Source organism: Mchenga conophoros, linkage group LG2 (genome assembly GCF_057382185.1).
Source record: "Mchenga conophoros isolate Kocher_MC1m ecotype Shallow Benthic linkage group LG2, M_conophoros_male_GT1.1, whole genome shotgun sequence".
Classification (NCBI taxonomy): domain Eukaryota; kingdom Metazoa; phylum Chordata; class Actinopteri; order Cichliformes; family Cichlidae; genus Mchenga; species Mchenga conophoros.
In genome coordinates this window covers 12095060-12100922 of record NC_140527.1, presented here as the reverse complement: position 1 = coordinate 12100922, position 5863 = coordinate 12095060, and the positions used below count along the sequence as shown (strand labels likewise).

General features: G+C 36.6%; 1 pseudogene across 1 annotated transcript; it reads left to right on the top strand.

Moving 5' to 3' along the window:
- Positions 1-295: 295 nt before the first annotated feature.
- Positions 296-3544, top strand: LOC146581742 (uncharacterized; annotated as a pseudogene). The gene is made up of 4 exons (XR_014888613.1): positions 296-584; positions 664-801; positions 1594-1686; positions 2166-3544. The product of XR_014888613.1 is annotated as an uncharacterized LOC146581742 (transcript).
- The last annotated feature ends 2319 nt before the right edge of the window (positions 3545-5863 follow it).

Here is a 5863-nt window from a genome sequence, read left to right as displayed (position 1 = left end):
GTCACGGGCGTCGAGCACGCTCCCCGTGCTTACGGGCGCGAGTGAGCGTCCGGGTGATGTAGAAGTCGTAGGAAATGCTCGCTCGCACCCGAGCATTTTGTGGCATGTTTTGACCTATTTTGGGCCATTTTCGTGTTGCTTTGGGGGGGGGGGGACTCTGAATGACCTATTAAATAAAAGTGTAATATCTTTGACACCTAGCGATACAAACGATGATTTTACCAGCACAAACCGATACAAACGGAGCACTAGCCACCCAGTATACTTGATTTTATTTTTGGGGGCAAGTGGGTCACGTTCACAGACTGGGCTGCTCTGGTATATAATGGTAAACGTGCTCACAGGAACAGATTTATGAAATGAGTAATAGAAATTTTGGAGCATTTGAAATTTAACTTGTATTATTAATACATTTTAAAAGAAACAGGATTGTTCTTAAGTTTAGACCATCTCTGTGCTACCCCTTTGCATGTGTCTCACTGTACACGATTAATTTTTTCTGTTTTTCTTTTTCTCTCAGGTTGCTGGTTGTGGAATTTGGAGCTGCGGAGATTTGAGCTGTGCTCCAAAAGTGCATGTTGAAGGTACCTAATGCTTTCATATTATTTATTTTTTCCTTAATACGCAATTTTACATTTTGAATTCTCTTATTTGGTCTTTTAGGTTATCACCACAGTTCCACTGCTGTCCACATTCATGAGCAGTCTTGACCAGTACTCTGACCAGTTGATGAAGATTCTACGAAAAAAAGGAGGGGAAACAGCGCGGCGGATCACAGCAGCGTTGTCTGCAATTTCACAGGTATTCTGTCTTGTTATAATGTTCTGTAACTAATAGATTAGTTGCAGGTTGATCTCAGGTCTGGTTATTAACCTGTATTTTTAACTTTCTTGGGTCATTTTATGCTTGTTCTCTCCTGCGTTATACTTCTCATCTCGCTTTTGGCTTATATTCTGGACTTGGTCCTGACACAAAGCAGAACTTAGTAACTCATGCCCCTAGAGGCCATAAGTGCCGTTGCTGGCATTGTAGCTTTTTTCTTTTCTTTTTTTGTTACTCATTAATTGTCCAAAGGAATAATTAGCTACACTGAGAAAAGACAAAGGCAGACAACATTTCACATTTCGCCACAACTCAGTGACACAGTAGATTATTTTTTTTCACTCAAACTTGGTATAAATACTGCAAATGTGGTGGTAGCCCGCATACCTCATATTAACGTGACAGTGTGTAGTTTTTTGTCATTAATTTTTGGAAATCTCTATCAAAATGTTTTTGATTCCTTTGAACAGTACTCCTATGCAACAACACTTATCTTCCTTCTTTCGGGTGGTACACCACGCTAAAGCTGCATTTTCCACGACCCAATGTATCGCAATCAGTGTAATTGGACTCATAACTTATAATCTTTATGGGAATGAATTGGTAAGCTTCTCATTCTCTAACACAAAAAACTACTTGCTTGCAAAAAGCATGTTTAAAATTACTTAAACAATTATGAATTGGTTAAAAAACAATAAAAATTGACTTAAGTTCTGTGGGGGTCTCTAAAAACTTCAAAAAAGTAATTGCGCTACATGTGTTGTTGTTTAGAGTTCCCGAATCGAAGTGAAGCGTGAATGCATCCTTAAAGCTGTGATTATATACCTGAATGAGAACCCTGAAAATCTCATCAAAGAGTACATGGTAAGTTTATTTTTAAAGGGATATTCCACCCCTCAGTAAAATTTTGACTGTCATAATTCCCAGAGTTTTGTAAGTTGAAAAATGTATTTTCTAAACAAGCCCAGGCATTCTCCTGTTCAGGCAGTAATCAGTTTTCTTTAAATTAGCTCACAACAATAAAGTGCATGGGAAATACTAGGATTTTGTTTCCATTCACTTACATTGTTTTATGCGAAACTAAAGAAAATGACCCTGGTCAGCAGAATATTGATAATATTATTAATGCATACTCCTTCTGCCCTCTGTCCATGTTTCATGTATCTTCTTCTTGGTCTTTATTTGGTGATAGTCTTAAATCCACATTTTTCTTTGGTCTGTTCTCCTCAATCTCATTCAGGGATATGTGTAATTAAGATAGTGTGGACCATTTTAACTAAAATGGAGTGAGATGATGCAAGGACCAAAATACAATGGATTTAAAATATTTCTGTCCTTTTCAGGATTTCAACGTGATGGAAGCTGAAGAGCTTGAGAGGATGGATTTGGCGTGTTTATAAAATAATCCATGAAGGAGCACAGCCTGATTACTCCCTTGAAGATGTTGGCATCATTATCGAGAGATGCACAGTCTTGCAGGATCTTCACGATGTGGCGAGCGGGTGTGCACTTTTGTTTGGGCTAATTTACTGCCTCAATCTGAGTTACCCAAAGCCACTTCGCTACACATTTGAGTTCTTCCAGAAGGTGCTCATGGGGCTGGAAGACAAAAAACTGTCTAACAAAATACAAGTGCTGAAGAACAAACTCTGCCAAAAGGAGACGCAATGACTCTTCTAGATTGAAATGTCTCCCAAAATAAGTGCTCTGTTTTACTGTTTAAAAGTTTATAAATATATATATGTTGATCCTTGTTTGTAAATATTTTGTCATAGTTTTTAATATTTAGGAGATTTACTCTTTTGATTGTGGAAAAGAAAACATAATTCAGAAACTGAGTTTTTGGAACTGAGGACAAAATTACGCAGATGGACATATTTTCTTGTTTCACAACATTTTCTTCAGTTTGAGTTGCTGTGGTAATTCTGCAGACTGTAGCCATTGCAGACCTACAACTGTAGATCCTGAAATCATCCTACTCCTCACTACACTGTCACTTAGTTGAAACTGGAAAGTTGTTTCAGATGTTTACATTTTATTTTACACACTTCATTTAATGTTGCATTATGCAGTGTTGTTTCCCTGTTTAAGCTTTGCCTCATTGAAGGCTTTTGTTCAAGTTGTTAAAGCAACACAATTTTTTTTTTTTTTTTTTTTTTTTTTGTATTTACACTTCATATTAGTTCTCGTGTACCAGGTTTCCATTGTAGGTCAAGGATCTTGAGTGTTATAAATGTTAAAGTGTATGTGCAAACAAATGTGAAAAGGTTCTAAGGTTGTCACCTGTACTCAAGTTAAGTACTGGATTTTTGGTCTTAGCATTTAATTAAGAATATTTTGAGATTTGCTATATGCATTTTTTTATTGTAAAATTTATTATATAATAGAAAACTTATAATTCTGAATCCGATTTTTGGAACTGGGGACTAAATCGTTTTTACCTTTTTGTGTCACTTAACTATTTTCTGTACTGTAATTGCATTATACAGTGATTTTTAAGTTGCTGTGGTAAATCTGCAGATCTGACTATAATCACAGTTGTATTGAATTTGACATCTTACGGCACACTACAATGTCACTTTGTTGAAACTCGGAAAGTTGTTTCCAATGTTTAAATTTTGGTCATGCACTTTAAGCATTTAATATTGCCTTATGCAGTGTTGTTCCCTGTAGAAGCTTTGCCTTGTCAAGGCTCACCGTAAATAAAGTTGTTGATGCAGCACCCTTTTTTTGCATTTACACTTTATGTAAGCTTTAGTGTAAGAGTTTTCTATTGAAGTGCAAGGATCTTGAATGTTATAAATGGTAACTCGTGAGCAAGTGTAAAAAGGTTTTTGAGTTGTCACCTGTACTCTGTAGTTAAGCGTTAGACCTTTGCTGAAGACCTCTGAAAGGTCCAAACACCTAATTACAATGTATAGATGACAACTCAGGAACCTTTCTAGACTTGTTTTGTTGATACCTAAACATTTAGCATATAGATGAAACTATTAATTAAATCATAATTAATCTAATTAGGTCCAAAACGCAATCTAAATGGTGCCATTAAATTCAAATTAATATTGTCAATTGAACCTAAAGCAATACAGTTAATAAAATGAACAAAGTGTTTAAATTCTAATTAATGGTGTTAAATAGTAACAATGAAAGGAAAGCTGTTGCTTTTATAGAACAATTTCACTTCTGATATACATCACCATTGAAATTGCAGATAACAACCATATTGATTTATGTTTAATTGACCAGGTTTTGTGGAAAAGATTGCCTTAACTTTGTCAATTAAATCCAACGTTTTATTTCTTAGAGTGCAGGACACCGAGCCACAGCTGACATAGCTGTTAAATAAATAACTTGCTAATAAAAACACATTCTCAAATCATGTGCATTACTTGAATGTTCAGATAAGCTTTAAATCGGCAGGGGCAGAGATTACAGCAATAAAAAAAATAGAGCCACGAAGGACATTTAGAACTCGACACCTTCAAATATGAAAACAGAAAATGGGAAATCAGGAGCCAGACTTCACCCCCCCATGCCAATGATGAAAATTCTGATATATGGTGCAGCCCAGAGACTACAACAGCCAAAAGGCATGCTAACAAACACAAAGAAGTAAAATTGTGTAAGTCCAACAGAACAAAAGTTGAATAGTAATGTTCAATGAATGTATAAGTAAGCAGTCCTTCCAAGTATACGGGAGCAAGACCCAGAGGCTTTTATATTTGCATTATCTTTATTTTAACATGTGCTTTTGCTCTTCAATTTAAATAAAAATGAGTAATTCTACTAAAACATAGAAAAATGATGTGAAAAAACATTGACACTTTCTTTTATCATAAGCTTAAAATAAGATTTCGGTTGGCTTCATGTTCACTCACAGCAATTCAAATCTAAAAGTGAACATAAACATCAAAGCGGACGTTCAAACCCTAATCATAAAAAAACATCTCTAAAGGATAAACATGTTTTTAAAACTGTATTTTTTACAGTGTGCAGGCAACCCAGGCTGCTGCTGAAGATCTGTGGACCGAAGAGATTATCTGGATTTATCAGCTTTGGCCATTTTACCAGAGATTTTCATTTTTTCTCCATCAGTTAGATGGAAAACAAACCTGCATGAATACAAATCAAACACCCCCATTTAGAAATGGAAGATGACTGGATCAGATTTACCTTCCTGATAGCAGCGGCAAAGAGGATTTTGTTGGAGTGGAGTCCACATGGCGCTCACATGTGTTCACTGTCATCAGAAACACAGCAAAAGTGGAGATCTCCAAACAAACATCATGAAGCAGGAAGATAAGACGCAACGCAGAGAGCGAGAGAGCGAGCGAGAGAGGATTAAACAGATTAAACACTGAAGTCAAACTGTCAGAGCTGCACGATGTCTGCACACAGACCTGCAGTCCAAGCTCATACAAACCACAACACAAAAGTGTTTGCATGAAGCAAATTAATCGAAAGACAACAAATAAAACTAACATAAAACAAACAATTTAGAGTCATATTTAGAAATAAAATAGAAATAAATGATTGACGAAAAAAAAAACTACTTGCAACAGGAGAAATCACTGTGAAATCATAAGCAGTCAACGTGGATTTCCAGCAACTCCCGTAATTACATCAGTTGTTTGTGCCGTGTGAAATGGCTCATGTAAGTGTGTGCAAAATGAAATATCATCTAGAATCGTAACTACCAAACAAATACGCGTCACTTTTTAGTTTGGATAGTTTGGATCCCAGTGAAGCAACAAACTCGAGCTGTAGGAGCGCTGTGCTAGCAAGAGTGTGTATTTACAGTGTGTCCAGCTGGGTGTGTGGCAGTCTGATGCTGCATGTGTACTTGACACAGAACATAAAACAGTGTGAGGTTGTAGTGTGTATCTTGTTTGTGCATGTGTGATCAGTAGAAACTGTTTGTGTCTTCCTTTCACTTTAACCCTGCAGGCGTTGCCCTGGGCGTTCCAACCCCTGCACAAGAACTCCCAAACACACACACACACACACACACACACACACACACACACACAAGCCTGAATCA